Genomic DNA, 24,776 nt, shown 5'->3' with positions numbered 1-24,776 from the left:
CTTGTTTGTTATCCACAACGTTTCAACGCTTCAGCGGGAAAATGTTTACTTCCTGTTATTGCTACATACAGCTTCCCTATTCCTCTTCTCCCAGCACAGCATGAAGCCAAAAGCATTGCTCTGCGACGTTTGAGGTGCGCGCCTTGCCAGTCAGTATGTGCAAAGATGCTCGCAAAGAGAGCGACAATGCGACAAGCGACCGTACGAACGGTCGAATGAAACGGCCGCATCCGGTGTGGTCTAGTGGCTGGGATACCTGGCTTTCACCCAGGAGGCCCGGGTTCGATTCCCGGTACCGGAACGGAATTTTTTCCACACGAATCGTGACAAGTTTGAGCTGTCCGAGCGGCCGTTTCCCGTCCTGCTCGCAATATAGCTACTGTTTCGTGACCGTCAGCAGAATATAGACTAGGGAAGCAGACACACGACGACCATAGGAATGGTGTATGGCTTCATGCCACCTGATTCCAGCGTAGGGCTGAGCAACTGCATCTGCCGAGGCCCGTTAGCTCTGTTGGTTAGAGCGTCGTGCTAATAACGCGAAGGTCGTGGGTTCGATCCCCCCACGGGCCACTTCTCTTTTACTACTGCGAAAAGGCAGCGCCGATTTCAGCTGGCGAGTGTGATGACCAAATGATCATCACCCTGCGTGGAAGTTGACAGAGGATCCGAACCCGACTCGTCGGGAAGCACTACAGCATTCACTCGGCAATGGCCATAATATCTTGAATACACTGGTTAGAGAAAATGAAAGAAAATGTCCGATTGCCGATGCGTAACAACTTTGGCCCTTGTCAGTACTTGGGCGGGTGAGCGCATGGGAACACAGGGCACTATTGGCAGTTTTACTTCCTATTTTTGTTTCTCCTTTGTTTTCGGAGCTACAGCCCGATTCGGCCAGGGAGACGCCACCGTGAAATGAAGGGGGCGTGCTGTGTGTCCATCGCCTCGCCTCGCCTCGCCTCTCCTTACCTCTCTCAGTCGTTTCTCGTGCTTGTCGTTTTGATATAGGCCGATTTGAGAGCGTCAGCTCTCGCGTCAGCTGAGCAAAGTCGAGACAAGTCGAGACACACTAAGGGCTGGTATGCAGCGAGTAAGAGGGCGAAAAAACAATAGTTTAAGAGCGCGTGGCAAAAGTACTCATACGCGAAATTAAAAGCCTGCTGCGGTGGCCGGGAATCGAACCCGGATCAACTGCTTGGAAGGCAACTATGCTGACCATTACACCACGACCGCACAAGCGAGCGCCCCGCCACCGCGCTGAGTCGGCTTCCCGCCTGTCGGCAGCGGCCGAAGGTGATCGTACCCGGCAGGCGCATTTCGAGGCAGGCTAGGGGAGCACATCCAGACGCATTCGGACAGCGTATCCGCGCACATTTCGCATCCTTTGGCAAGAGTCGGCGCCGGCGACGCAAGAGTACGCAGAGGACCGCGTTCTGGCGGCATCTTTAAGCAGTGCAGTGCAGGATTCAGCGTCTGCAGCATCCTATCCACAGAATGCTACGGCGCTTGACGGCAGTCCCACTTTCCCTTGAGACATCTGCTCGGGAAGCAGCGTGAAGGTACCGCTGGCCCGAGCATCGGTGGTTCAGTGGTAGAATGCTCGCCTGCCACGCGGGCGGCCCGGGTTCGATTCCCGGCCGATGCATCATTTTGTTTTTTCTCCGGTAGGGGTGCTGCGTGTCTTTCGCACTCGAACTGCGTGAGCCATGAGAATGAACCGCGGGATTCCGTATGGAAAGAACCAATCATGCAGCGCGGACGACTGCTCGTTTGGACTCCTGCGTGCTATTGTACATACTGGCGTCGGCCTAGCATCGCAAGTTGCCTGCCGCGCCGTGAATGCACGTGTAGCAACAGAAAAAATGAGCCAGGGAGTGCAGACTCTCTACCACTTGTATTCGATACTTACCAAGATTCCAGAAGGTCTAACGATCGCCTGCCTCGGTAGCGCAGTAGGCAGCGCGTAAGTCTCATAATCTTAAGGTCGTGAGTTCGATCCTCACCCGGGGCATCTAATTTTCTGTGACTGAAGGTGGTGCTGTTGCTAGGGCGCCAACTTATTTCTTGTTTGTTATCCACAACGTTTCAACGCTTCAGCGGGAAAATGTTTACTTCCTGTTATTGCTACATACAGCTTCCCTATTCCTCTTCTCCCAGCACAGCATGAAGCCAAAAGCATTGCTCTGCGACGTTTGAGGTGCGCGCCTTGCCAGTCAGTATGTGCAAAGATGCTCGCAAAGAGAGCGACAATGCGACAAGCGACCGTACGAACGGTCGAATGAAACGGCCGCATCCGGTGTGGTCTAGTGGCTAGGATACCTGGCTTTCACCCAGGAGGCCCGGGTTCGATTCCCGGTACCGGAACGGAATTTTTTCCACACGAATCGTGACAAGTTTGAGCTGTCCGAGCGGCCGTTTCCCGTCCTGCTCGCAATATAGCTACTGTTTCGTGACCGTCAGCAGAATATAGACTAGGGAAGCAGACACACGACGACCATAGGAATGGTGTATGGCTTCATGCCACCTGATTCCAGCGTAGGGCTGAGCAACTGCATCTGCCGAGGCCCGTTAGCTCAGTTGGTTAGAGCGTCGTGCTAATAACGCGAAGGTCGTGGGTTCGGTCCCCCCACGGGCCACTTCTCTTTTACTACTGCGAAAAGGCAGCGCCGATTTCAGCTGGCGAGTGTGATGACCAAATGATCATCACCCTGCGTGGAAGTTGACAGAGGATCCGAACCCGACTCGTCGGGAAGCACTACAGCATTCACTCGGCAATGGCCATAATATCTTGAATACACTGGTTAGAGAAAATGAAAGAAAATGTCCGATTGCCGATGCGTAACAACTTTGGCCCTTGTCAGTACTTGGGCGGGTGAGCGCATGGGAACACAGGGCACTATTGGCAGTTTTACTTCCTATTTTTGTTTCTCCTTTGTTTTCTGAGCTACAGCCCGATTCGGCCAGGGAGACGCCACCGTGAAATGAAGGGGGCGTGCTGTGTGTCCATCGCCTCGCCTCGCCTCTCCTTACCTCTCTCAGTCGTTTCTCGTGCTTGTCGTTTTGATATAGGCCGATTTGAGAGCGTCAGCTCTCGCGTCAGCTGAGCAAAGTCGAGACAAGTCGAGACACACTAAGGGCTGGTATGCAGCGAGTAAGAGGGCGAAAAAACAATAGTTTAAGAGCGCGTGGCAAAAGTACTCATACGCGAAATTAAAAGCCTGCTGCGGTGGCCGGGAATCGAACCCGGATCAACTGCTTGGAAGGCAACTATGCTGACCATTACACCACGACCGCACAAGCGAGCGCCCCGCCACCGCGCTGAGTCGGCTTCCCGCCTGTCGGCAGCGGCCGAAGGTGATCGTACCCGGCAGGCGCATTTCGAGGCAGGCTAGGGGAGCACATCCAGACGCATTCGGACAGCGTATCCGCGCACATTTCGCATCCTTTGGCAAGAGTCGGCGCCGGCGACGCAAGAGTACGCAGAGGACCGCGTTCTGGCGGCATCTTTAAGCAGTGCAGTGCAGGATTCAGCGTCTGCAGCATCTTCTCCACAGAATGCTACGGCGCTTGACGGCAGTCCCACTTTCCCTTGAGACATCTGCTCGGGAAGCAGCGTGAAGGTACCGCTGGCCCGAGCATCGGTGGTTCAGTGGTAGAATGCTCGCCTGCCACGCGGGCGGCCCGGGTTCGATTCCCGGCCGATGCATCATTTTGTTTTTTCTCCGGTAGGGGTGCTGCGTGTCTTTCGCACTCGAACTGCGTGAGCCATGAGAATGAACCGCGGGATTCCGTATGGAAAGAACCAATCATGCAGCGCGGACGACTGCTCGTTTGGACTCCTGCGTGCTATTGTACATACTGGCGTCGGCCTAGCATCGCAAGTTGCCTGCCGCGCCGTGAATGCACGTGTAGCAACAGAAAAAATGAGCCAGGGAGTGCAGACTCTCTACCACTTGTATTCGATACTTACCAAGATTCCAGAAGGTCTAACGATCGCCTGCCTCGGTAGCGCAGTAGGCAGCGCGTAAGTCTCATAATCTTAAGGTCGTGAGTTCGATCCACACCCGGGGCATCTAATTTTCTGTGACTGAAGGTGGTGCTGTTGCTAGGGCGCCAACTTATTTCTTGTTTGTTATCCACAACGTTTCAACGCTTCAGCGGGAAAATGTTTACTTCCTGTTATTGCTACATACAGCTTCCCTATCCCTCTTCTCCCAGCAGAGCATGAAGCCAAAAGCATTGCTCTGCGACGTTTGAGGTGCGCGCCTTGCCAGTCAGTATGTGCAAAGATGCTCGCAAAGAGAGCGACAATGCGACAAGCGACCGTACGAACGGTCGAATGAAACGGCCGCATCCGGTGTGGTCTAGTGGCTAGGATACCTGGCTTTCACCCAGGAGGCCCGGGTTCGATTCCCGGTACCGGAACGGAATTTTTTCCACACGAATCGTGACAAGTTTGAGCTGTCCGAGCGGCCGTTTCCCGTCCTGCTCGCAATATAGCTACTGTTTCGTGACCGTCAGCAGAATATAGACTAGGGAAGCAGACACACGACGACCATAGGAATGGTGTATGGCTTCATGCCACCTGATTCCAGCGTAGGGCTGAGCAACTGCATCTGCCGAGGCCCGTTAGCTCAGTTGGTTAGAGCGTCGTGCTAATAACGCGAAGGTCGTGGGTTCGATCCCCCCACGGGCCACTTCTCTTTTACTACTGCGAAAAGGCAGCGCCGATTTCAGCTGGCGAGTGTGATGACCAAATGATCATCACCCTGCGTGGAAGTTGACAGAGGATCCGAACCCGACTCGTCGGGAAGCACTACAGCATTCACTCGGCAATGGCCATAATATCTTGAATACACTGGTTAGAGAAAATGAAAGAAAATGTCCGATTGCCGATGCGTAACAACTTTGGCCCTTGTCAGTACTTGGGCGGGTGAGCGCATGGGAACACAGGGCACTATTGGCAGTTTTACTTCCTATTTTTGTTTCTCCTTTGTTTTCGGAGCTACAGCCCGATTCGGCCAGGGAGACGCCACCGTGAAATGAAGGGGGCGTGCTGTGTGTCCATCGCCTCGCCTCGCCTCTCCTTACCTCTCTCAGTCGTTTCTCGTGCTTGTCGTTTTGATATAGGCCGATTTGAGAGCGTCAGCTCTCGCGTCAGCTGAGCAAAGTCGAGACAAGTCGAGACACACTAAGGGCTGGTATGCAGCGAGTAAGAGGGCGAAAAAACAATAGTTTAAGAGCGCGTGGCAAAAGTACTCATACGCGAAATTAAAAGCCTGCTGCGGTGGCCGGGAATCGAACCCGGATCAACTGCTTGGAAGGCAACTATGCTGACCATTACACCACGACCGCACAAGCGAGCGCCCCGCCACCGCGCTGAGTTGGCTTCCCGCCTGTCGGCAGCGGCCGAAGGTGATCGTACCCGGCAGGCGCATTTCGAGGCAGGCTAGGGGAGCACATCCAGACGCATTCGGACAGCGTATCCGCGCACATTTCGCATCCTTTGGCAAGAGTCGGCGCCGGCGACGCAAGAGTACGCAGAGGACCGCGTTCTGGCGGCATCTTTAAGCAGTGCAGTGCAGGATTCAGCGTCTGCAGCATCTTCTCCACAGAATGCTACGGCGCTTGACGGCAGTCCCACTTTCCCTTGAGACATCTGCTCGGGAAGCAGCGTGAAGGTACCGCTGGCCCGAGCATCGGTGGTTCAGTGGTAGAATGCTCGCCTGCCACGCGGGCGGCCCGGGTTCGATTCCCGGCCGATGCATCATTTTGTTTTTTCTCCGGTAGGGGTGCTGCGTGTCTTTCGCACTCGAACTGCGTGAGCCATGAGAATGAACCGCGGGATTCCGTATGGAAAGAACCAATCATGCAGCGCGGACGACTGCTCGTTTGGACTCCTGCGTGCTATTGTACATACTGGCGTCGGCCTAGCATCGCAAGTTGCCTGCCGCGCCGTGAATGCACGTGTAGCAACAGAAAAAATGAGCCAGGGAGTGCAGACTCTCTACCACTTGTATTCGATACTTACCAAGATTCCAGAAGGTCTAACTATCGCCTGCCTCGGTAGCGCAGTAGGCAGCGCGTAAGTCTCATAATCTTAAGGTCGTGAGTTCGATCCACACCCGGGGCATCTAATTTTCTGTGACTGAAGGTGGTGCTGTTGCTAGGGCGCCAACTTATTTCTTGTTTGTTATCCACAACGTTTCAACGCTTCAGCGGGAAAATGTTTACTTCCTGTTATTGCTACATACAGCTTCCCTATCCCTCTTCTCCCAGCAGAGCATGAAGCCAAAAGCATTGCTCTGCGACGTTTGAGGTGCGCGCCTTGCCAGTCAGTATGTGCAAAGATGCTCGCAAAGAGAGCGACAATGCGACAAGCGACCGTACGAACGGTCGAATGAAACGGCCGCATCCGGTGTGGTCTAGTGGCTAGGATACCTGGCTTTCACCCAGGAGGCCCGGGTTCGATTCCCGGTACCGGAACGGAATTTTTTCCACACGAATCGTGACAAGTTTGAGCTGTCCGAGCGGCCGTTTCCCGTCCTGCTCGCAATATAGCTACTGTTTCGTGACCGTCAGCAGAATATAGACTAGGGAAGCAGACACACGACGACCATAGGAATGGTGTATGGCTTCATGCCACCTGATTCCAGCGTAGGGCTGAGCAACTGCATCTGCCGAGGCCCGTTAGCTCAGTTGGTTAGAGCGTCGTGCTAATAACGCGAAGGTCGTGGGTTCGATCCCCCCACGGGCCACTTCTCTTTTACTACTGCGAAAAGGCAGCGCCGATTTCAGCTGGCGAGTGTGATGACCAAATGATCATCACCCTGCGTGGAAGTTGACAGAGGATCCGAACCCGACTCGTCGGGAAGCACTACAGCATTCACTCGGCAATGGCCATAATATCTTGAATACACTGGTTAGAGAAAATGAAAGAAAATGTCCGATTGCCGATGCGTAACAACTTTGGCCCTTGTCAGTACTTGGGCGGGTGAGCGCATGGGAACACAGGGCACTATTGGCAGTTTTACTTCCTATTTTTGTTTCTCCTTTGTTTTCGGAGCTACAGCCCGATTCGGCCAGGGAGACGCCACCGTGAAATGAAGGGGGCGTGCTGTGTGTCCATCGCCTCGCCTCGCCTCGCCTCTCCTTACCTCTCTCAGTCGTTTCTCGTGCTTGTCGTTTTGATATAGGCCGATTTGAGAGCGTCAGCTCTCGCGTCAGCTGAGCAAAGTCGAGACAAGTCGAGACACACTAAGGGCTGGTATGCAGCGAGTAAGAGGGCGAAAAAACAATAGTTTAAGAGCGCGTGGCAAAAGTACTCATACGCGAAATTAAAAGCCTGCTGCGGTGGCCGGGAATCGAACCCGGATCAACTGCTTGGAAGGCAACTATGCTGACCATTACACCACGACCGCACAAGCGAGCGCCCCGCCACCGCGCTGAGTCGGCTTCCCGCCTGTCGGCAGCGGCCGAAGGTGATCGTACCCGGCAGGCGCATTTCGAGGCAGGCTAGGGGAGCACATCCAGACGCATTCGGACAGCGTATCCGCGCACATTTCGCATCCTTTGGCAAGAGTCGGCGCCGGCGACGCAAGAGTACGCAGAGGACCGCGTTCTGGCGGCATCTTTAAGCAGTGCAGTGCAGGATTCAGCGTCTGCAGCATCTTCTCCACAGAATGCTACGGCGCTTGACGGCAGTCCCACTTTCCCTTGAGACATCTGCTCGGGAAGCAGCGTGAAGGTACCGCTGGCCCGAGCATCGGTGGTTCAGTGGTAGAATGCTCGCCTGCCACGCGGGCGGCCCGGGTTCGATTCCCGGCCGATGCATCATTTTGTTTTTTCTCCGGTAGGGGTGCTGCGTGTCTTTCGCACTCGAACTGCGTGAGCCATGAGAATGAACCGCGGGATTCCGTATGGAAAGAACCAATCATGCAGCGCGGACGACTGCTCGTTTGGACTCCTGCGTGCTATTGTACATACTGGCGTCGGCCTAGCATCGCAAGTTGCCTGCCGCGCCGTGAATGCACGTGTAGCAACAGAAAAAATGAGCCAGGGAGTGCAGACTCTCTACCACTTGTATTCGATACTTACCAAGATTCCAGAAGGTCTAACGATCGCCTGCCTCGGTAGCGCAGTAGGCAGCGCGTAAGTCTCATAATCTTAAGGTCGTGAGTTCGATCCTCACCCGGGGCATCTAATTTTCTGTGACTGAAGGTGGTGCTGTTGCTAGGGCGCCAACTTATTTCTTGTTTGTTATCCACAACGTTTCAACGCTTCAGCGGGAAAATGTTTACTTCCTGTTATTGCTACATACAGCTTCCCTATTCCTCTTCTCCCAGCACAGCATGAAGCCAAAAGCATTGCTCTGCGACGTTTGAGGTGCGCGCCTTGCCAGTCAGTATGTGCAAAGATGCTCGCAAAGAGAGCGACAATGCGACAAGCGACCGTACGAACGGTCGAATGAAACGGCCGCATCCGGTGTGGTCTAGTGGCTAGGATACCTGGCTTTCACCCAGGAGGCCCGGGTTCGATTCCCGGTACCGGAACGGAATTTTTTCCACACGAATCGTGACAAGTTTGAGCTGTCCGAGCGGCCGTTTCCCGTCCTGCTCGCAATATAGCTACTGTTTCGTGACCGTCAGCAGAATATAGACTAGGGAAGCAGACACACGACGACCATAGGAATGGTGTATGGCTTCATGCCACCTGATTCCAGCGTAGGGCTGAGCAACTGCATCTGCCGAGGCCCGTTAGCTCAGTTGGTTAGAGCGTCGTGCTAATAACGCGAAGGTCGTGGGTTCGGTCCCCCCACGGGCCACTTCTCTTTTACTACTGCGAAAAGGCAGCGCCGATTTCAGCTGGCGAGTGTGATGACCAAATGATCATCACCCTGCGTGGAAGTTGACAGAGGATCCGAACCCGACTCGTCGGGAAGCACTACAGCATTCACTCGGCAATGGCCATAATATCTTGAATACACTGGTTAGAGAAAATGAAAGAAAATGTCCGATTGCCGATGCGTAACAACTTTGGCCCTTGTCAGTACTTGGGCGGGTGAGCGCATGGGAACACAGGGCACTATTGGCAGTTTTACTTCCTATTTTTGTTTCTCCTTTGTTTTCTGAGCTACAGCCCGATTCGGCCAGGGAGACGCCACCGTGAAATGAAGGGGGCGTGCTGTGTGTCCATCGCCTCGCCTCGCCTCTCCTTACCTCTCTCAGTCGTTTCTCGTGCTTGTCGTTTTGATATAGGCCGATTTGAGAGCGTCAGCTCTCGCGTCAGCTGAGCAAAGTCGAGACAAGTCGAGACACACTAAGGGCTGGTATGCAGCGAGTAAGAGGGCGAAAAAACAATAGTTTAAGAGCGCGTGGCAAAAGTACTCATACGCGAAATTAAAAGCCTGCTGCGGTGGCCGGGAATCGAACCCGGATCAACTGCTTGGAAGGCAACTATGCTGACCATTACACCACGACCGCACAAGCGAGCGCCCCGCCACCGCGCTGAGTCGGCTTCCCGCCTGTCGGCAGCGGCCGAAGGTGATCGTACCCGGCAGGCGCATTTCGAGGCAGGCTAGGGGAGCACATCCAGACGCATTCGGACAGCGTATCCGCGCACATTTCGCATCCTTTGGCAAGAGTCGGCGCCGGCGACGCAAGAGTACGCAGAGGACCGCGTTCTGGCGGCATCTTTAAGCAGTGCAGTGCAGGATTCAGCGTCTGCAGCATCCTATCCACAGAATGCTACGGCGCTTGACGGCAGTCCCACTTTCCCTTGAGACATCTGCTCGGGAAGCAGCGTGAAGGTACCGCTGGCCCGAGCATCGGTGGTTCAGTGGTAGAATGCTCGCCTGCCACGCGGGCGGCCCGGGTTCGATTCCCGGCCGATGCATCATTTTGTTTTTTCTCCGGTAGGGGTGCTGCGTGTCTTTCGCACTCGAACTGCGTGAGCCATGAGAATGAACCGCGGGATTCCGTATGGAAAGAACCAATCATGCAGCGCGGACGACTGCTCGTTTGGACTCCTGCGTGCTATTGTACATACTGGCGTCGGCCTAGCATCGCAAGTTGCCTGCCGCGCCGTGAATGCACGTGTAGCAACAGAAAAAATGAGCCAGGGAGTGCAGACTCTCTACCACTTGTATTCGATACTTACCAAGATTCCAGAAGGTCTAACGATCGCCTGCCTCGGTAGCGCAGTAGGCAGCGCGTAAGTCTCATAATCTTAAGGTCGTGAGTTCGATCCTCACCCGGGGCATCTAATTTTCTGTGACTGAAGGTGGTGCTGTTGCTAGGGCGCCAACTTATTTCTTGTTTGTTATCCACAACGTTTCAACGCTTCAGCGGGAAAATGTTTACTTCCTGTTATTGCTACATACAGCTTCCCTATTCCTCTTCTCCCAGCACAGCATGAAGCCAAAAGCATTGCTCTGCGACGTTTGAGGTGCGCGCCTTGCCAGTCAGTATGTGCAAAGATGCTCGCAAAGAGAGCGACAATGCGACAAGCGACCGTACGAACGGTCGAATGAAACGGCCGCATCCGGTGTGGTCTAGTGGCTGGGATACCTGGCTTTCACCCAGGAGGCCCGGGTTCGATTCCCGGTACCGGAACGGAATTTTTTCCACACGAATCGTGACAAGTTTGAGCTGTCCGAGCGGCCGTTTCCCGTCCTGCTCGCAATATAGCTACTGTTTCGTGACCGTCAGCAGAATATAGACTAGGGAAGCAGACACACGACGACCATAGGAATGGTGTATGGCTTCATGCCACCTGATTCCAGCGTAGGGCTGAGCAACTGCATCTGCCGAGGCCCGTTAGCTCAGTTGGTTAGAGCGTCGTGCTAATAACGCGAAGGTCGTGGGTTCGATCCCCCCACGGGCCACTTCTCTTTTACTACTGCGAAAAGGCAGCGCCGATTTCAGCTGGCGAGTGTGATGACCAAATGATCATCACCCTGCGTGGAAGTTGACAGAGGATCCGAACCCGACTCGTCGGGAAGCACTACAGCATTCACTCGGCAATGGCCATAATATCTTGAATACACTGGTTAGAGAAAATGAAAGAAAATGTCCGATTGCCGATGCGTAACAACTTTGGCCCTTGTCAGTACTTGGGCGGGTGAGCGCATGGGAACACAGGGCACTATTGGCAGTTTTACTTCCTATTTTTGTTTCTCCTTTGTTTTCGGAGCTACAGCCCGATTCGGCCAGGGAGACGCCACCGTGAAATGAAGGGGGCGTGCTGTGTGTCCATCGCCTCGCCTCGCCTCTCCTTACCTCTCTCAGTCGTTTCTCGTGCTTGTCGTTTTGATATAGGCCGATTTGAGAGCGTCAGCTCTCGCGTCAGCTGAGCAAAGTCGAGACAAGTCGAGACACACTAAGGGCTGGTATGCAGCGAGTAAGAGGGCGAAAAAACAATAGTTTAAGAGCGCGTGGCAAAAGTACTCATACGCGAAATTAAAAGCCTGCTGCGGTGGCCGGGAATCGAACCCGGATCAACTGCTTGGAAGGCAACTATGCTGACCATTACACCACGACCGCACAAGCGAGCGCCCCGCCACCGCGCTGAGTCGGCTTCCCGCCTGTCGGCAGCGGCCGAAGGTGATCGTACCCGGCAGGCGCATTTCGAGGCAGGCTAGGGGAGCACATCCAGACGCATTCGGACAGCGTATCCGCGCACATTTCGCATCCTTTGGCAAGAGTCGGCGCCGGCGACGCAAGAGTACGCAGAGGACCGCGTTCTGGCGGCATCTTTAAGCAGTGCAGTGCAGGATTCAGCGTCTGCAGCATCTTCTCCACAGAATGCTACGGCGCTTGACGGCAGTCCCACTTTCCCTTGAGACATCTGCTCGGGAAGCAGCGTGAAGGTACCGCTGGCCCGAGCATCGGTGGTTCAGTGGTAGAATGCTCGCCTGCCACGCGGGCGGCCCGGGTTCGATTCCCGGCCGATGCATCATTTTGTTTTTTCTCCGGTAGGGGTGCTGCGTGTCTTTCGCACTCGAACTGCGTGAGCCATGAGAATGAACCGCGGGATTCCGTATGGAAAGAACCAATCATGCAGCGCGGACGACTGCTCGTTTGGACTCCTGCGTGCTATTGTACATACTGGCGTCGGCCTAGCATCGCAAGTTGCCTGCCGCGCCGTGAATGCACGTGTAGCAACAGAAAAAATGAGCCAGGGAGTGCAGACTCTCTACCACTTGTATTCGATACTTACCAAGATTCCAGAAGGTCTAACGATCGCCTGCCTCGGTAGCGCAGTAGGCAGCGCGTAAGTCTCATAATCTTAAGGTCGTGAGTTCGATCCTCACCCGGGGCATCTAATTTTCTGTGACTGAAGGTGGTGCTGTTGCTAGGGCGCCAACTTATTTCTTGTTTGTTATCCACAACGTTTCAACGCTTCAGCGGGAAAATGTTTACTTCCTGTTATTGCTACATACAGCTTCCCTATTCCTCTTCTCCCAGCACAGCATGAAGCCAAAAGCATTGCTCTGCGACGTTTGAGGTGCGCGCCTTGCCAGTCAGTATGTGCAAAGATGCTCGCAAAGAGAGCGACAATGCGACAAGCGACCGTACGAACGGTCGAATGAAACGGCCGCATCCGGTGTGGTCTAGTGGCTAGGATACCTGGCTTTCACCCAGGAGGCCCGGGTTCGATTCCCGGTACCGGAACGGAATTTTTTCCACACGAATCGTGACAAGTTTGAGCTGTCCGAGCGGCCGTTTCCCGTCCTGCTCGCAATATAGCTACTGTTTCGTGACCGTCAGCAGAATATAGACTAGGGAAGCAGACACACGACGACCATAGGAATGGTGTATGGCTTCATGCCACCTGATTCCAGCGTAGGGCTGAGCAACTGCATCTGCCGAGGCCCGTTAGCTCAGTTGGTTAGAGCGTCGTGCTAATAACGCGAAGGTCGTGGGTTCGATCCCCCCACGGGCCACTTCTCTTTTACTACTGCGAAAAGGCAGCGCCGATTTCAGCTGGCGAGTGTGATGACCAAATGATCATCACCCTGCGTGGAAGTTGACAGAGGATCCGAACCCGACTCGTCGGGAAGCACTACAGCATTCACTCGGCAATGGCCATAATATCTTGAATACACTGGTTAGAGAAAATGAAAGAAAATGTCCGATTGCCGATGCGTAACAACTTTGGCCCTTGTCAGTACTTGGGCGGGTGAGCGCATGGGAACACAGGGCACTATTGGCAGTTTTACTTCCTATTTTTGTTTCTCCTTTGTTTTCGGAGCTACAGCCCGATTCGGCCAGGGAGACGCCACCGTGAAATGAAGGGGGCGTGCTGTGTGTCCATCGCCTCGCCTCGCCTCTCCTTACCTCTCTCAGTCGTTTCTCGTGCTTGTCGTTTTGATATAGGCCGATTTGAGAGCGTCAGCTCTCGCGTCAGCTGAGCAAAGTCGAGACAAGTCGAGACACACTAAGGGCTGGTATGCAGCGAGTAAGAGGGCGAAAAAACAATAGTTTAAGAGCGCGTGGCAAAAGTACTCATACGCGAAATTAAAAGCCTGCTGCGGTGGCCGGGAATCGAACCCGGATCAACTGCTTGGAAGGCAACTATGCTGACCATTACACCACGACCGCACAAGCGAGCGCCCCGCCACCGCGCTGAGTCGGCTTCCCGCCTGTCGGCAGCGGCCGAAGGTGATCGTACCCGGCAGGCGCATTTCGAGGCAGGCTAGGGGAGCACATCCAGACGCATTCGGACAGCGTATCCGCGCACATTTCGCATCCTTTGGCAAGAGTCGGCGCCGGCGACGCAAGAGTACGCAGAGGACCGCGTTCTGGCGGCATCTTTAAGCAGTGCAGTGCAGGATTCAGCGTCTGCAGCATCTTCTCCACAGAATGCTACGGCGCTTGACGGCAGTCCCACTTTCCCTTGAGACATCTGCTCGGGAAGCAGCGTGAAGGTACCGCTGGCCCGAGCATCGGTGGTTCAGTGGTAGAATGCTCGCCTGCCACGCGGGCGGCCCGGGTTCGATTCCCGGCCGATGCATCATTTTGTTTTTTCTCCGGTAGGGGTGCTGCGTGTCTTTCGCACTCGAACTGCGTGAGCCATGAGAATGAACCGCGGGATTCCGTATGGAAAGAACCAATCATGCAGCGCGGACGACTGCTCGTTTGGACTCCTGCGTGCTATTGTACATACTGGCGTCGGCCTAGCATCGCAAGTTGCCTGCCGCGCCGTGAATGCACGTGTAGCAACAGAAAAAATGAGCCAGGGAGTGCAGACTCTCTACCACTTGTATTCGATACTTACCAAGATTCCAGAAGGTCTAACGATCGCCTGCCTCGGTAGCGCAGTAGGCAGCGCGTAAGTCTCATAATCTTAAGGTCGTGAGTTCGATCCTCACCCGGGGCATCTAATTTTCTGTGACTGAAGGTGGTGCTGTTGCTAGGGCGCCAACTTATTTCTTGTTTGTTATCCACAACGTTTCAACGCTTCAGCGGGAAAATGTTTACTTCCTGTTATTGCTACATACAGCTTCCCTATTCCTCTTCTCCCAGCAGAGCATGAAGCCAAAAGCATTGCTCTGCGACGTTTGAGGTGCGCGCCTTGCCAGTCAGTATGTGCAAAGATGCTCGCAAAGAGAGCGACAATGCGACAAGCGACCGTACGAACGGTCGAATGAAACGGCCGCATCCGGTGTGGTCTAGTGGCTAGGATACCTGGCTTTCACCCAGGAGGCCCGGGTTCGATTCCCGGTACCGGAACGGAATTTTTTCCACACGAATCGTGACAAGTTTGAGCTGTCCGAGCGGCCGTTTCCCGTCCTGCTCGCAATATAGCTACTGTTTCGTGACCGTCAGCAGAATATAGACTAGGGAAGCAGACACACGACGACCATAGGAATGGTGTATGGCTTCATGCCACCTGATTCCAGCGTAGGGCTGAGCAACTGCATCTGCCGAGGCCCGTTAGCTCAGTTGGTTAGAGCGTCGTGCTAATAACGCGAAGGTCGTGGGTTCGATCCCCCCACGGGCCACTTCTCTTTTACTACTGCGAAAAGGCAGCGCCGATTTCAGCTGGCGAGTGTGATGACCAAATGATCATCACCCTGCGTGGAAGTTGACAGAGGATCCGAACCCGACTCGTCGGGAAGCACTACAGCATTCACTCGGCAATGGCCATAATATCTTGAATACACTGGTTAGAGAAAATGAAAGAAAATGTCCGATTGCCGATGCGTAACAACTTTGGCCCTTGTCAGTACTTGGGCGGGTGAGCGCATGGGAACACAGGGCACTATTGGCAGTTTTACTTCCTATTTTTGTTTCTCCTTTGTTTTCGGAGCTACAGCCCGATTCGGCCAGGGAGACGCCACCGTGAAATGAAGGGGGCGTGCTGTGTGTCCATCGCCTCGCCTCGCCTCTCCTTACCTCTCTCAGTCGTTTCTCGTGCTTGTCGTTTTGATATAGGCCGATTTGAGAGCGTCAGCTCTCGCGTCAGCTGAGCAAAGTCGAGACAAGTCGAGACACACTAAGGGCTGGTATGCAGCGAGTAAGAGGGCGAAAAAACAATAGTTTAAGAGCGCGTGGCAAAAGTACTCATACGCGAAATTAAAAGCCTGCTGCGGTGGCCGGGAATCGAACCCGGATCAACTGCTTGGAAGGCAACTATGCTGACCATTACACCACGACCGCACAAGCGAGCGCCCCGCCACCGCGCTGAGTCGGCTTCCCGCCTGTCGGCAGCGGCCGAAGGTGATCGTACCCGGCAGGCGCATTTCGAGGCAGGCTAGGGGAGCACATCCAGACGCATTCGGACAGCGTATCCGCGCACATTTCGCATCCTTTGGCAAGAGTCGGCGCCGGCGACGCAAGAGTACGCAGAGGACCGCGTTCTGGCGGCATCTTTAAGCAGTGCAGTGCAGGATTCAGCGTCTGCAGCATCTTCTCCACAGAATGCTACGGCGCTTGACGGCAGTCCCACTTTCCCTTGAGACATCTGCTCGGGAAGCAGCGTGAAGGTACCGCTGGCCCGAGCATCGGTGGTTCAGTGGTAGAATGCTCGCCTGCCACGCGGGCGGCCCGGGTTCGATTCCCGGCCGATGCATCATTTTGTTTTTTCTCCGGTAGGGGTGCTGCGTGTCTTTCGCACTCGAACTGCGTGAGCCATGAGAATGAACCGCGGGATTCCGTATGGAAAGAACCAATCATGCAGCGCGGACGACTGCTCGTTTGGACTCCTGCGTGCTATTGTACATACTGGCGTCGGCCTAGCATCGCAAGTTGCCTGCCGCGCCGTGAATGCACGTGTAGCAACAGAAAAAATGAGCCAGGGAGTGCAGACTCTCTACCACTTGTATTCGATACTTACCAAGATTCCAGAAGGTCTAACGATCGCCTGCCTCGGTAGCGCAGTAGGCAGCGCGTAAGTCTCATAATCTTAAGGTCGTGAGTTCGATCCTCACCCGGGGCATCTAATTTTCTGTGACTGAAGGTGGTGCTGTTGCTAGGGCGCCAACTTATTTCTTGTTTGTTATCCACAACGTTTCAACGCTTCAGCGGGAAAATGTTTACTTCCTGTTATTGCTACATACAGCTTCCCTATTCCTCTTCTCCCAGCAGAGCATGAAGCCAAAAGCATTGCTCTGCGACGTTTGAGGTGCGCGCCTTGCCAGTCAGTATGTGCAAAGATGCTCGCAAAGAGAGCGACAATGCGACAAGCGACCGTACGAACGGTCGAATGAAACGGCCGCATCCGGTGTGGTCTAGTGGCTAGGATACCTGGCTTTCACCCAGGAGGCCCGGGTTCGATTCCCGGTACCGGAACGGAATTTTTTCCACACGAATCGTGACAAGTTTGAGCTGTCCGAGCGGCCGTTTCCCGTCCTGCTCGCAATATAGCTACTGTTTCGTGACCGTCAGCAGAATATAGACTAGGGAAGCAGACACACGACGACCATAGGAATGGTGTATGGCTTCATGCCACCTGATTCCAGCGTAGGGCTGAGCAACTGCATCTGCCGAGGCCCGTTAGCTCAGTTGGTTAGAGCGTCGTGCTAATAACGCGAAGGTCGTGGGTTCGATCCCCCCACGGGCCACTTCTCTTTTACTACTGCGAAAAGGCAGCGCCGATTTCAGCTGGCGAGTGTGATGACCAAATGATCATCACCCTGCGTGGAAGTTGACAGAGGATCCGAACCCGACTCGTCGGGAAGCACTACAGCATTCACTCGGCAATGGCCATAATATCTTGAATACACTGGTTAGAGAAAATGAAAGAAAATGTCCGATTGCCGATGCGTAACAACTTTGGCCCTTGTCAGTACTTGGGCGGGTGAGCGCATGGGAACACAGGGCACTATTGGCAGTTTTACTTCCTATTTTTGTTTCTCCTTTGTTTTCGGAGCTACAGCCCGATTCGGCCAGGGAGACGCCACCGTGAAATGAAGGGGGCGTGCTGTGTGTCCATCGCCTCGCCTCGCCTCTCCTTACCTCTCTCAGTCGTTTCTCGTGCTTGTCGTTTTGATATAGGCCGATTTGAGAGCGTCAGCTCTCGCGTCAGCTGAGCAAAGTCGAGACAAGTCGAGACACACTAAGGGCTGGTATGCAGCGAGTAAGAGGGCGAAAAAACAATAGTTTAAGAGCGCGTGGCAAAAGTACTCATACGCGAAATTAAAAGCCTGCTGCGGTGGCCGGGAATCGAACCCGGATCAACTGCTTGGAAGGCAACTATGCTGACCATTACACCACGACCGCACAAGCGAGCGCCCCGCCACCGCGCTGAGTCGGCTTCCCGCCTGTCGGCAGCGGCCGAAGGTGATCGTACCCGGCAGGCGCATTTCGAGGCAGGCTAGGGGAGCACATCCAGACGCATTCGGACAGCGTATCCGCGCACATTTCGCATCCTTTGGCAAGAGTCGGCGCCGGCGACGCAAGAGTACGCAGAGGACCGCGTTCTGGCGGCATCTTTAAGCAGTGCAGTGCAGGATTCAGCGTCTGCAGCATCTTCTCCACAGAATGCTACGGCGCTTGACGGCAGTCCCACTTTCCCTTGAGACATCTGCTCGGGAAGCAGCGTGAAGGTACCGCTGGCCCGAGCATCGGTGGTTCAGTGGTAGAATGCTCGCCTGCCACGCGGGCGGCCCGGGTTCGATTCCCGGCCGATGTATCATTTTGTTTTTTCTCCGGTAGGGGTGCTGCGTGTCTTTCGCACTCGAACTGCGTGAGCCATGAGAATGAACCGCGGGATTCCGTATGGAAAGAACCAATCATGCAGCGCGGACGACTGCTCGTTTGGACTCCTGCGTGCTATTGTACATACTGGCGTCGGCCTAGCATCGCAAGTTGCCTGCCGCGCCGTGAATGCACGTGTAGCAACAGAAAAAATGAGCCAGGGAGTGCAGACTCTCTACCACTTGTATTCGATACTTACCAAGATTCCAGAAGGTCTAACGATCGCCTGCCTCGGTAGCGCAGTAGGCAGCGCGTAAGTCTCATAATCTTAAGGTCGTGAGTTCGATCCTCACCCGGGGCATCTAATTTTCTGTGACTGAAGGTGGTGCTGTTGCTAGGGCGCCAACTTATTTCTTGTTTGTTATCCACAACGTTTCAACGCTTCAGCGGGAAAATGTTTACTTCCTGTTATTGCTACATACAGCTTCCCTATTCCTCTTCTCCCAGCAGAGCATGAAGCCAAAAGCATTGCTCTGCGACGTTTGAGGTGCGCGCCTTGCCAGTCAGTATGTGCAAAGATGCTCGCAAAGAGAGCGACAATGCGACAAGCGACCGTACGAACGGTCGAATGAAACGGCCGCATCCGGTGTGGTCTAGTGGCTAGGATACCTGGCTTTCACCCAGGAGGCCCGGGTTCGATTCCCGGTACCGGAACGGAATTTTTTCCACACGAATCGTGACAAGTTTGAGCTGTCCGAGCGGCCGTTTCCCGTCCTGCTCGCAATATAGCTACTGTTTCGTGACCGTCAGCAGAATATAGACTAGGGAAGCAGACACACGACGACCATAGGAATGGTGTATGGCTTCATGCCACCTGATTCCAGCGTAGGGCTGAGCAACTGCATCTGCCGAGGCCCGTTAGCTCAGTTGGTTAGAGCGTCGTGCTAATAACGCGAAGGTCGTGGGTTCGATCCCCCCACGGGCCACTTCTCTTTTACTACTGCGAAAAGGCAGCGCCGATTTCAGCTGGCGAGTGTGATGACCAAATGATCATCACCCTGCGTGGAAGTTGACAGAGGATCCGAACCCGACTCGTCGGGAAGCACTACAGCATTCACTCGGCAATGGCCATAATATCTTGAATACACTGGTTAGAGAAAATGAAAGAAAATGTCCGATTGCCGATGCGTAACAACTTTGGCCCTTGTCAGTACTTGGGCGGGTGAGCGCATGGGAACACAGGGCACTATTGGCAGTTTTACTTCCTATTTTTGTTTCTCCTTTGTTTTCGGAGCTACAGCCCGATTCGGCCAGGGAGACGCCACCGTGAAATGAAGGGGGCGTGCTGTGTGTCCATCGCCTCGCCTCGCCTCTCCTTACCTCTCTCAGTCGTTTCTCGTGCTTGTCGTTTTGATATAGGCCGATTTGAGAGCGTCAGCTCTCGCGTCAGCTGAGCAAAGTCGAGACAAGTCGAGACACACTAAGGGCTGGTATGCAGCGAGTAAGAGGGCGAAAAAACAATAGTTTAAGAGCGCGTGGCAAAAGTACTCATACGCGAAATTAAAAGCCTGCTGCGGTGGCCGGGAATCGAACCCGGATCAACTGCTTGGAAGGCAACTATGCTGACCATTACACCACGACCGCACAAGCGAGCGCCCCGCCACCGCGCTGAGTCGGCTTCCCGCCTGTCGGCAGCGGCCGAAGGTGATCGTACCCGGCAGGCGCATTTCGAGGCAGGCTAGGGGAGCACATCCAGACGCATTCGGACAGCGTATCCGCGCACATTTCGCATCCTTTGGCAAGAGTCGGCGCCGGCGACGCAAGAGTACGCAGAGGACCGCGTTCTGGCGGCATCTTTAAGCAGTGCAGTGCAGGATTCAGCGTCTGCAGCATCTTCTCCACAGAATGCTACGGCGCTTGACGGCAGTCCCACTTTCCCTTGAGACATCTGCTCGGGAAGCAGCGTGAAGGTACCGCTGGCCCGAGCATCGGTGGTTCAGTGGTAGAATGCTCGCCTGCCACGCGGGCGGCCCGGGTTCGATTCCCGGCCGATGCATCATTTTGTTTTTTCTCCGGTAGGGGTGCTGCGTGTCTTTCGCACTCGAACTGCGTGAGCCATGAGAATGAACCGCGGGATTCCGTATGGAAAGAACCAATCATGCAGCGCGGACGACTGCTCGTTTGGACTCCTGCGTGCTATTGTACATACTGGCGTCGGCCTAGCATCGCAAGTTGCCTGCCGCGCCGTGAATGCACGTGTAGCAACAGAAAAAATGAGCCAGGGAGTGCAGACTCTCTACCACTTGTATTCGATACTTACCAAGATTCCAGAAGGTCTAACGATCGCCTGCCTCGGTAGCGCAGTAGGCAGCGCGTAAGTCTCATAATCTTAAGGTCGTGAGTTCGATCCTCACCCGGGGCATCTAATTTTCTGTGACTGAAGGTGGTGCTGTTGCTAGGGCGCCAACTTATTTCTTGTTTGTTATCCACAACGTTTCAACGCTTCAGCGGGAAAATGTTTACTTCCTGTTATTGCTACATACAGCTTCCCTATTCCTCTTCTCCCAGCAGAGCATGAAGCCAAAAGCATTGCTCTGCGACGTTTGAGGTGCGCGCCTTGCCAGTCAGTATGTGCAAAGATGCTCGCAAAGAGAGCGACAATGCGACAAGCGACCGTACGAACGGTCGAATGAAACGGCCGCATCCGGTGTGGTCTAGTGGCTAGGATACCTGGCTTTCACCCAGGAGGCCCGGGTTCGATTCCCGGTACCGGAACGGAATTTTTTCCACACGAATCGTGACAAGTTTGAGCTGTCCGAGCGGCCGTTTCCCGTCCTGCTCGCAATATAGCTACTGTTTCGTGACCGTCAGCAGAATATAGACTAGGGAAGCAGACACACGACGACCATAGGAATGGTGTATGGCTTCATGCCACCTGATTCCAGCGTAGGGCTGAGCAACTGCATCTGCCGAGGCCCGTTAGCTCAGTTGGTTAGAGCGTCGTGCTAATAACGCGAAGGTCGTGGGTTCGATCCCCCCACGGGCCACTTCTCTTTTACTACTGCGAAAAGGCAGCGCCGATTTCAGCTGGCGAGTGTGATGACCAAATGATCATCACCCTGCGTGGAAGTTGACAGAGGATCCGAACCCGACTCGTCGGGAAGCACTACAGCATTCACTCGGCAATGGCCATAATATCTTGAATACACTGGTTAGAGAAAATGAAAGAAAATGTCCGATTGCCGATGCGTAACAACTTTGGCCCTTGTCAGTACTTGGGCGGGTGAGCGCATGGGAACACAGGGCACTATTGGCAGTTTTACTTCCTATTTTTGTTTCTCCTTTGTTTTCGGAGCTACAGCCCGATTCGGCCAGGGAGACGCCACCGTGAAATGAAGGGGGCGTGCTGTGTGTCCATCGCCTCGCCTCGCCTCTCCTTACCTCTCTCAGTCGTTTCTCGTGCTTGTCGTTTTGATATAGGCCGATTTGAGAGCGTCAGCTCTCGCGTCAGCTGAGCAAAGTCGAGACAAGTCGAGACACACTAAGGGCTGGTATGCAGCGAGTAAGAGGGCGAAAAAACAATAGTTTAAGAGCGCGTGGCAAAAGTACTCATACGCGAAATTAAAAGCCTGCTGCGGTGGCCGGGAATCGAACCCGGATCAACTGCTTGGAAGGCAACTATGCTGACCATTACACCACGACCGCACAAGCGAGCGCCCCGCCACCGCGCTGAGTCGGCTTCCCGCCTGTCGGCAGCGGCCGAAGGTGATCGTACCCGGCAGGCGCATTTCGAGGCAGGCTAGGGGAGCACATCCAGACGCATTCGGACAGCGTATCCGCGCACATTTCGCATCCTTTGGCAAGAGTCGGCGCCGGCGACGCAAGAGTACGCAGAGGACCGCGTTCTGGCGGCATCTTTAAGCAGTGCAGTGCAGGATTCAGCGTCTGCAGCATCTTCTCCACAGAATGCTACGGCGCTTGACGGCAGTCCCACTTTCCCTTGAGACATCTGCTCGGGAAGCAGCGTGAAGGTACCGCTGGCCCGAGCATCGGTGGTTCAGTGGTAGAATGCTCGCCTGCCACGCGGGCGGCCCGGGTTCGATTCCCGGCCGATGTATCATTTTGTTTTTTCTCCGGTAGGGGTGCTGCGTGTCTTTCGCACTCGAACTGCGTGAGCCATGAGAATGAACCGCGGGATTCCGTATGGAAAGAACCAATCATGCAGCGCGGACGACTGCTCGTTTGGACTCCTGCGTGCTATTGTACATACTGGCGTCGGCCTAGCATCGCAAGTTGCCTGCCGCGCCGTGAATGCACGTGTAGCAACAGAAAAAATGAGCCAGGGAGTGCAGACTCTCTACCACTTGTATTCGATACTTACCAAGATTCCAGAAGGTCTAACGATCGCCTGCCTCGGTAGCGCAGTAGGCAGCGCGTAAGTCTCATAATCTTAAGGTCGTGAGTTCGATCCTCACCCGGGGCATCTAATTTTCTGTGACTGAAGGTGGTGCTGTTGCTAGGGCGCCAACTTATTTCTTGTTTGTTATCCACAACGTTTCAACGCTTCAGCGGGAAAATGTTTACTTCCTGTTATTGCTACATACAGCTTCCCTATTCCTCTTCTCCCAGCAGAGCATGAAGCCAAAAGCATTGCTCTGCGACGTTTGAGGTGCGCGCCTTGCCAGTCAGTATGTGCAAAGATGCTCGCAAAGAGAGCGACAATGCGACAAGCGACCGTACGAACGGTCGAATGAAACGGCCGCATCCGGTGTGGTCTAGTGGCTAGGATACCTGGCTTTCACCCAGGAGGCCCGGGTTCGATTCCCGGTACCGGAACGGAATTTTTTCCACACGAATCGTGACAAGTTTGAGCTGTCCGAGCGGCCGTTTCCCGTCCTGCTCGCAATATAGCTACTGTTTCGTGACCGTCAGCAGAATATAGACTAGGGAAGCAGACACACGACGACCATAGGAATGGTGTATGGCTTCATGCCACCTGATTCCAGCGTAGGGCTGAGCAACTGCATCTGCCGAGGCCCGTTAGCTCAGTTGGTTAGAGCGTCGTGCTAATAACGCGAAGGTCGTGGGTTCGATCCCCCCACGGGCCACTTCTCTTTTACTACTGCGAAAAGGCAGCGCCGATTTCAGCTGGCGAGTGTGATGACCAAATGATCATCACCCTGCGTGGAAGTTGACAGAGGATCCGAACCCGACTCGTCGGGAAGCACTACAGCATTCACTCGGCAATGGCCATAATATCTTGAATACACTGGTTAGAGAAAATGAAAGAAAATGTCCGATTGCCGATGCGTAACAACTTTGGCCCTTGTCAGTACTTGGGCGGGTGAGCGCATGGGAACACAGGGCACTATTGGCAGTTTTACTTCCTATTTTTGTTTCTCCTTTGTTTTCGGAGCTACAGCCCGATTCGGCCAGGGAGACGCCACCGTGAAATGAAGGGGGCGTGCTGTGTGTCCATCGCCTCGCCTCGCCTCGCCTCTCCTTACCTCTCTCAGTCGTTTCTCGTGCTTGTCGTTTTGATATAGGCCGATTTGAGAGCGTCAGCTCTCGCGTCAGCTGAGCAAAGTCGAGACAAGTCGAGACACACTAAGGGCTGGTATGCAGCGAGTAAGAGGGCGAAAAAACAATAGTTTAAGAGCGCGTGGCAAAAGTACTCATACGCGAAATTAAAAGCCTGCTGCGGTGGCCGGGAATCGAACCCGGATCAACTGCTTGGAAGGCAACTATGCTGACCATTACACCACGACCGCACAAGCGAGCGCCCCGCCACCGCGCTGAGTCGGCTTCCCGCCTGTCGGCAGCGGCCGAAGGTGATCGTACCCGGCAGGCGCATTTCGAGGCAGGCTAGGGGAGCACATCCAGACGCATTCGGACAGCGTATCCGCGCACATTTCGCATCCTTTGGCAAGAGTCGGCGCCGGCGACGCAAGAGTACGCAGAGGACCGCGTTCTGGCGGCATCTTTAAGCAGTGCAGTGCAGGATTCAGCGTCTGCAGCATCTTCTCCACAGAATGCTACGGCGCTTGACGGCAGTCCCACTTTCCCTTGAGACATGTGCTCGGGAAGCAGCGTGAAGGTACCGCTGGCCCGAGCATCGGTGGTTCAGTGGTAGAATGCTCGCCTGCCACGCGGGCGGCCCGGGTTCGATTCCCGGCCGATGCATCATTTTGTTTTTTCTCCGGTAGGGGTGCTGCGTGTCTTTCGCACTCGAACTGCGTGAGCCATGAGAATGAACCGCGGGATTCCGTATGGAAAGAACCAATCATGCAGCGCGGACGACTGCTCGTTTGGACTCCTGCGTGCTATTGTACATACTGGCGTCGGCCTAGCATCGCAAGTTGCCTGCCGCGCCGTGAATGCACGTGTAGCAACAGAAAAAATGAGCCAGGGAGTGCAGACTCTCTACCACTTGTATTCGATACTTACCAAGATTCCAGAAGGTCTAACGATCGCCTGCCTCGGTAGCGCAGTAGGCAGCGCGTAAGTCTCATAATCTTAAGGTCGTGAGTTCGATCCTCACCCGGGGCATCTAATTTTCTGTGACTGAAGGTGGTGCTGTTGCTAGGGCGCCAACTTATTTCTTGTTTGTTATCCACAACGTTTCAACGC

The 24,776-nt window shown here is 54.4% G+C and overlaps 60 non-coding genes across 60 annotated transcripts; 48 read left to right on the top strand and 12 right to left on the bottom strand.

Annotated features, from left to right (window-relative positions):
• Positions 1 to 229: 229 nt before the first annotated feature.
• Positions 230 to 301, top strand: Trnae-uuc (transfer RNA glutamic acid (anticodon UUC)). The gene has a single exon. It is a non-coding gene; the product is annotated as a tRNA-Glu (tRNA).
• A 198-nt stretch (positions 302 to 499) lies between these two features.
• Positions 500 to 573, top strand: Trnai-aau (transfer RNA isoleucine (anticodon AAU)). Its single transcript has one exon. It is a non-coding gene; the product is annotated as a tRNA-Ile (tRNA).
• A 591-nt stretch (positions 574 to 1,164) lies between these two features.
• Trnag-ucc (transfer RNA glycine (anticodon UCC)) lies at positions 1,165 to 1,236 on the bottom strand. Its single transcript has one exon. It is a non-coding gene; the product is annotated as a tRNA-Gly (tRNA).
• A 341-nt stretch (positions 1,237 to 1,577) lies between these two features.
• On the top strand, positions 1,578 to 1,648 carry Trnag-gcc (transfer RNA glycine (anticodon GCC)). Its single transcript has one exon. It is a non-coding gene; the product is annotated as a tRNA-Gly (tRNA).
• Positions 1,649 to 1,941: 293 nt separating this feature from the next.
• Positions 1,942 to 2,014, top strand: Trnam-cau (transfer RNA methionine (anticodon CAU)). Its single transcript has one exon. It is a non-coding gene; the product is annotated as a tRNA-Met (tRNA).
• Positions 2,015 to 2,295: 281 nt separating this feature from the next.
• On the top strand, positions 2,296 to 2,367 carry Trnae-uuc (transfer RNA glutamic acid (anticodon UUC)). The gene has a single exon. It is a non-coding gene; the product is annotated as a tRNA-Glu (tRNA).
• Positions 2,368 to 2,565: 198 nt separating this feature from the next.
• Trnai-aau (transfer RNA isoleucine (anticodon AAU)) lies at positions 2,566 to 2,639 on the top strand. Its single transcript has one exon. It is a non-coding gene; the product is annotated as a tRNA-Ile (tRNA).
• Positions 2,640 to 3,225: 586 nt separating this feature from the next.
• Trnag-ucc (transfer RNA glycine (anticodon UCC)) lies at positions 3,226 to 3,297 on the bottom strand. Its single transcript has one exon. It is a non-coding gene; the product is annotated as a tRNA-Gly (tRNA).
• A 341-nt stretch (positions 3,298 to 3,638) lies between these two features.
• Positions 3,639 to 3,709, top strand: Trnag-gcc (transfer RNA glycine (anticodon GCC)). Its single transcript has one exon. It is a non-coding gene; the product is annotated as a tRNA-Gly (tRNA).
• A 293-nt stretch (positions 3,710 to 4,002) lies between these two features.
• Trnam-cau (transfer RNA methionine (anticodon CAU)) lies at positions 4,003 to 4,075 on the top strand. Its single transcript has one exon. It is a non-coding gene; the product is annotated as a tRNA-Met (tRNA).
• A 281-nt stretch (positions 4,076 to 4,356) lies between these two features.
• On the top strand, positions 4,357 to 4,428 carry Trnae-uuc (transfer RNA glutamic acid (anticodon UUC)). Its single transcript has one exon. It is a non-coding gene; the product is annotated as a tRNA-Glu (tRNA).
• Positions 4,429 to 4,626: 198 nt separating this feature from the next.
• Positions 4,627 to 4,700, top strand: Trnai-aau (transfer RNA isoleucine (anticodon AAU)). The gene has a single exon. It is a non-coding gene; the product is annotated as a tRNA-Ile (tRNA).
• Positions 4,701 to 5,286: 586 nt separating this feature from the next.
• Trnag-ucc (transfer RNA glycine (anticodon UCC)) lies at positions 5,287 to 5,358 on the bottom strand. Its single transcript has one exon. It is a non-coding gene; the product is annotated as a tRNA-Gly (tRNA).
• A 341-nt stretch (positions 5,359 to 5,699) lies between these two features.
• Positions 5,700 to 5,770, top strand: Trnag-gcc (transfer RNA glycine (anticodon GCC)). The gene has a single exon. It is a non-coding gene; the product is annotated as a tRNA-Gly (tRNA).
• A 293-nt stretch (positions 5,771 to 6,063) lies between these two features.
• Trnam-cau (transfer RNA methionine (anticodon CAU)) lies at positions 6,064 to 6,136 on the top strand. The gene has a single exon. It is a non-coding gene; the product is annotated as a tRNA-Met (tRNA).
• A 281-nt stretch (positions 6,137 to 6,417) lies between these two features.
• Positions 6,418 to 6,489, top strand: Trnae-uuc (transfer RNA glutamic acid (anticodon UUC)). The gene has a single exon. It is a non-coding gene; the product is annotated as a tRNA-Glu (tRNA).
• Positions 6,490 to 6,687: 198 nt separating this feature from the next.
• Trnai-aau (transfer RNA isoleucine (anticodon AAU)) lies at positions 6,688 to 6,761 on the top strand. The gene has a single exon. It is a non-coding gene; the product is annotated as a tRNA-Ile (tRNA).
• Positions 6,762 to 7,352: 591 nt separating this feature from the next.
• On the bottom strand, positions 7,353 to 7,424 carry Trnag-ucc (transfer RNA glycine (anticodon UCC)). The gene has a single exon. It is a non-coding gene; the product is annotated as a tRNA-Gly (tRNA).
• A 341-nt stretch (positions 7,425 to 7,765) lies between these two features.
• Positions 7,766 to 7,836, top strand: Trnag-gcc (transfer RNA glycine (anticodon GCC)). The gene has a single exon. It is a non-coding gene; the product is annotated as a tRNA-Gly (tRNA).
• Positions 7,837 to 8,129: 293 nt separating this feature from the next.
• Positions 8,130 to 8,202, top strand: Trnam-cau (transfer RNA methionine (anticodon CAU)). Its single transcript has one exon. It is a non-coding gene; the product is annotated as a tRNA-Met (tRNA).
• A 281-nt stretch (positions 8,203 to 8,483) lies between these two features.
• Trnae-uuc (transfer RNA glutamic acid (anticodon UUC)) lies at positions 8,484 to 8,555 on the top strand. Its single transcript has one exon. It is a non-coding gene; the product is annotated as a tRNA-Glu (tRNA).
• A 198-nt stretch (positions 8,556 to 8,753) lies between these two features.
• Positions 8,754 to 8,827, top strand: Trnai-aau (transfer RNA isoleucine (anticodon AAU)). Its single transcript has one exon. It is a non-coding gene; the product is annotated as a tRNA-Ile (tRNA).
• A 586-nt stretch (positions 8,828 to 9,413) lies between these two features.
• Positions 9,414 to 9,485, bottom strand: Trnag-ucc (transfer RNA glycine (anticodon UCC)). The gene has a single exon. It is a non-coding gene; the product is annotated as a tRNA-Gly (tRNA).
• Positions 9,486 to 9,826: 341 nt separating this feature from the next.
• Trnag-gcc (transfer RNA glycine (anticodon GCC)) lies at positions 9,827 to 9,897 on the top strand. Its single transcript has one exon. It is a non-coding gene; the product is annotated as a tRNA-Gly (tRNA).
• A 293-nt stretch (positions 9,898 to 10,190) lies between these two features.
• Positions 10,191 to 10,263, top strand: Trnam-cau (transfer RNA methionine (anticodon CAU)). The gene has a single exon. It is a non-coding gene; the product is annotated as a tRNA-Met (tRNA).
• Positions 10,264 to 10,544: 281 nt separating this feature from the next.
• Positions 10,545 to 10,616, top strand: Trnae-uuc (transfer RNA glutamic acid (anticodon UUC)). Its single transcript has one exon. It is a non-coding gene; the product is annotated as a tRNA-Glu (tRNA).
• A 198-nt stretch (positions 10,617 to 10,814) lies between these two features.
• Trnai-aau (transfer RNA isoleucine (anticodon AAU)) lies at positions 10,815 to 10,888 on the top strand. The gene has a single exon. It is a non-coding gene; the product is annotated as a tRNA-Ile (tRNA).
• Positions 10,889 to 11,474: 586 nt separating this feature from the next.
• On the bottom strand, positions 11,475 to 11,546 carry Trnag-ucc (transfer RNA glycine (anticodon UCC)). The gene has a single exon. It is a non-coding gene; the product is annotated as a tRNA-Gly (tRNA).
• A 341-nt stretch (positions 11,547 to 11,887) lies between these two features.
• Trnag-gcc (transfer RNA glycine (anticodon GCC)) lies at positions 11,888 to 11,958 on the top strand. Its single transcript has one exon. It is a non-coding gene; the product is annotated as a tRNA-Gly (tRNA).
• Positions 11,959 to 12,251: 293 nt separating this feature from the next.
• On the top strand, positions 12,252 to 12,324 carry Trnam-cau (transfer RNA methionine (anticodon CAU)). The gene has a single exon. It is a non-coding gene; the product is annotated as a tRNA-Met (tRNA).
• Positions 12,325 to 12,605: 281 nt separating this feature from the next.
• Trnae-uuc (transfer RNA glutamic acid (anticodon UUC)) lies at positions 12,606 to 12,677 on the top strand. The gene has a single exon. It is a non-coding gene; the product is annotated as a tRNA-Glu (tRNA).
• Positions 12,678 to 12,875: 198 nt separating this feature from the next.
• On the top strand, positions 12,876 to 12,949 carry Trnai-aau (transfer RNA isoleucine (anticodon AAU)). Its single transcript has one exon. It is a non-coding gene; the product is annotated as a tRNA-Ile (tRNA).
• A 586-nt stretch (positions 12,950 to 13,535) lies between these two features.
• Positions 13,536 to 13,607, bottom strand: Trnag-ucc (transfer RNA glycine (anticodon UCC)). The gene has a single exon. It is a non-coding gene; the product is annotated as a tRNA-Gly (tRNA).
• A 341-nt stretch (positions 13,608 to 13,948) lies between these two features.
• Trnag-gcc (transfer RNA glycine (anticodon GCC)) lies at positions 13,949 to 14,019 on the top strand. The gene has a single exon. It is a non-coding gene; the product is annotated as a tRNA-Gly (tRNA).
• A 293-nt stretch (positions 14,020 to 14,312) lies between these two features.
• On the top strand, positions 14,313 to 14,385 carry Trnam-cau (transfer RNA methionine (anticodon CAU)). Its single transcript has one exon. It is a non-coding gene; the product is annotated as a tRNA-Met (tRNA).
• A 281-nt stretch (positions 14,386 to 14,666) lies between these two features.
• Trnae-uuc (transfer RNA glutamic acid (anticodon UUC)) lies at positions 14,667 to 14,738 on the top strand. Its single transcript has one exon. It is a non-coding gene; the product is annotated as a tRNA-Glu (tRNA).
• A 198-nt stretch (positions 14,739 to 14,936) lies between these two features.
• Positions 14,937 to 15,010, top strand: Trnai-aau (transfer RNA isoleucine (anticodon AAU)). The gene has a single exon. It is a non-coding gene; the product is annotated as a tRNA-Ile (tRNA).
• Positions 15,011 to 15,596: 586 nt separating this feature from the next.
• Trnag-ucc (transfer RNA glycine (anticodon UCC)) lies at positions 15,597 to 15,668 on the bottom strand. The gene has a single exon. It is a non-coding gene; the product is annotated as a tRNA-Gly (tRNA).
• A 341-nt stretch (positions 15,669 to 16,009) lies between these two features.
• Trnag-gcc (transfer RNA glycine (anticodon GCC)) lies at positions 16,010 to 16,080 on the top strand. The gene has a single exon. It is a non-coding gene; the product is annotated as a tRNA-Gly (tRNA).
• A 293-nt stretch (positions 16,081 to 16,373) lies between these two features.
• Trnam-cau (transfer RNA methionine (anticodon CAU)) lies at positions 16,374 to 16,446 on the top strand. The gene has a single exon. It is a non-coding gene; the product is annotated as a tRNA-Met (tRNA).
• Positions 16,447 to 16,727: 281 nt separating this feature from the next.
• Trnae-uuc (transfer RNA glutamic acid (anticodon UUC)) lies at positions 16,728 to 16,799 on the top strand. Its single transcript has one exon. It is a non-coding gene; the product is annotated as a tRNA-Glu (tRNA).
• A 198-nt stretch (positions 16,800 to 16,997) lies between these two features.
• Trnai-aau (transfer RNA isoleucine (anticodon AAU)) lies at positions 16,998 to 17,071 on the top strand. Its single transcript has one exon. It is a non-coding gene; the product is annotated as a tRNA-Ile (tRNA).
• Positions 17,072 to 17,657: 586 nt separating this feature from the next.
• Trnag-ucc (transfer RNA glycine (anticodon UCC)) lies at positions 17,658 to 17,729 on the bottom strand. Its single transcript has one exon. It is a non-coding gene; the product is annotated as a tRNA-Gly (tRNA).
• Positions 17,730 to 18,070: 341 nt separating this feature from the next.
• Trnag-gcc (transfer RNA glycine (anticodon GCC)) lies at positions 18,071 to 18,141 on the top strand. The gene has a single exon. It is a non-coding gene; the product is annotated as a tRNA-Gly (tRNA).
• Positions 18,142 to 18,434: 293 nt separating this feature from the next.
• Trnam-cau (transfer RNA methionine (anticodon CAU)) lies at positions 18,435 to 18,507 on the top strand. The gene has a single exon. It is a non-coding gene; the product is annotated as a tRNA-Met (tRNA).
• A 281-nt stretch (positions 18,508 to 18,788) lies between these two features.
• Positions 18,789 to 18,860, top strand: Trnae-uuc (transfer RNA glutamic acid (anticodon UUC)). Its single transcript has one exon. It is a non-coding gene; the product is annotated as a tRNA-Glu (tRNA).
• Positions 18,861 to 19,058: 198 nt separating this feature from the next.
• Trnai-aau (transfer RNA isoleucine (anticodon AAU)) lies at positions 19,059 to 19,132 on the top strand. The gene has a single exon. It is a non-coding gene; the product is annotated as a tRNA-Ile (tRNA).
• A 586-nt stretch (positions 19,133 to 19,718) lies between these two features.
• Positions 19,719 to 19,790, bottom strand: Trnag-ucc (transfer RNA glycine (anticodon UCC)). Its single transcript has one exon. It is a non-coding gene; the product is annotated as a tRNA-Gly (tRNA).
• A 341-nt stretch (positions 19,791 to 20,131) lies between these two features.
• On the top strand, positions 20,132 to 20,202 carry Trnag-gcc (transfer RNA glycine (anticodon GCC)). Its single transcript has one exon. It is a non-coding gene; the product is annotated as a tRNA-Gly (tRNA).
• Positions 20,203 to 20,495: 293 nt separating this feature from the next.
• On the top strand, positions 20,496 to 20,568 carry Trnam-cau (transfer RNA methionine (anticodon CAU)). Its single transcript has one exon. It is a non-coding gene; the product is annotated as a tRNA-Met (tRNA).
• Positions 20,569 to 20,849: 281 nt separating this feature from the next.
• Trnae-uuc (transfer RNA glutamic acid (anticodon UUC)) lies at positions 20,850 to 20,921 on the top strand. The gene has a single exon. It is a non-coding gene; the product is annotated as a tRNA-Glu (tRNA).
• A 198-nt stretch (positions 20,922 to 21,119) lies between these two features.
• Positions 21,120 to 21,193, top strand: Trnai-aau (transfer RNA isoleucine (anticodon AAU)). Its single transcript has one exon. It is a non-coding gene; the product is annotated as a tRNA-Ile (tRNA).
• Positions 21,194 to 21,779: 586 nt separating this feature from the next.
• Trnag-ucc (transfer RNA glycine (anticodon UCC)) lies at positions 21,780 to 21,851 on the bottom strand. Its single transcript has one exon. It is a non-coding gene; the product is annotated as a tRNA-Gly (tRNA).
• Positions 21,852 to 22,192: 341 nt separating this feature from the next.
• Trnag-gcc (transfer RNA glycine (anticodon GCC)) lies at positions 22,193 to 22,263 on the top strand. The gene has a single exon. It is a non-coding gene; the product is annotated as a tRNA-Gly (tRNA).
• A 293-nt stretch (positions 22,264 to 22,556) lies between these two features.
• Trnam-cau (transfer RNA methionine (anticodon CAU)) lies at positions 22,557 to 22,629 on the top strand. Its single transcript has one exon. It is a non-coding gene; the product is annotated as a tRNA-Met (tRNA).
• Positions 22,630 to 22,910: 281 nt separating this feature from the next.
• On the top strand, positions 22,911 to 22,982 carry Trnae-uuc (transfer RNA glutamic acid (anticodon UUC)). Its single transcript has one exon. It is a non-coding gene; the product is annotated as a tRNA-Glu (tRNA).
• Positions 22,983 to 23,180: 198 nt separating this feature from the next.
• Positions 23,181 to 23,254, top strand: Trnai-aau (transfer RNA isoleucine (anticodon AAU)). The gene has a single exon. It is a non-coding gene; the product is annotated as a tRNA-Ile (tRNA).
• A 591-nt stretch (positions 23,255 to 23,845) lies between these two features.
• Positions 23,846 to 23,917, bottom strand: Trnag-ucc (transfer RNA glycine (anticodon UCC)). Its single transcript has one exon. It is a non-coding gene; the product is annotated as a tRNA-Gly (tRNA).
• A 341-nt stretch (positions 23,918 to 24,258) lies between these two features.
• On the top strand, positions 24,259 to 24,329 carry Trnag-gcc (transfer RNA glycine (anticodon GCC)). Its single transcript has one exon. It is a non-coding gene; the product is annotated as a tRNA-Gly (tRNA).
• A 293-nt stretch (positions 24,330 to 24,622) lies between these two features.
• Positions 24,623 to 24,695, top strand: Trnam-cau (transfer RNA methionine (anticodon CAU)). Its single transcript has one exon. It is a non-coding gene; the product is annotated as a tRNA-Met (tRNA).
• The last annotated feature ends 81 nt before the right edge of the window (positions 24,696 to 24,776 follow it).

The sequence above is a fragment of the Schistocerca serialis genome, chromosome 2 (assembly GCF_023864345.2).
Source record: "Schistocerca serialis cubense isolate TAMUIC-IGC-003099 chromosome 2, iqSchSeri2.2, whole genome shotgun sequence".
Taxonomy (NCBI): Eukaryota; Metazoa; Arthropoda; class Insecta; order Orthoptera; family Acrididae; genus Schistocerca; species Schistocerca serialis.
The sequence above is the reverse complement of the archived record's forward strand: the minus strand, read 5'-3'. Positions and strand labels throughout refer to the sequence as shown.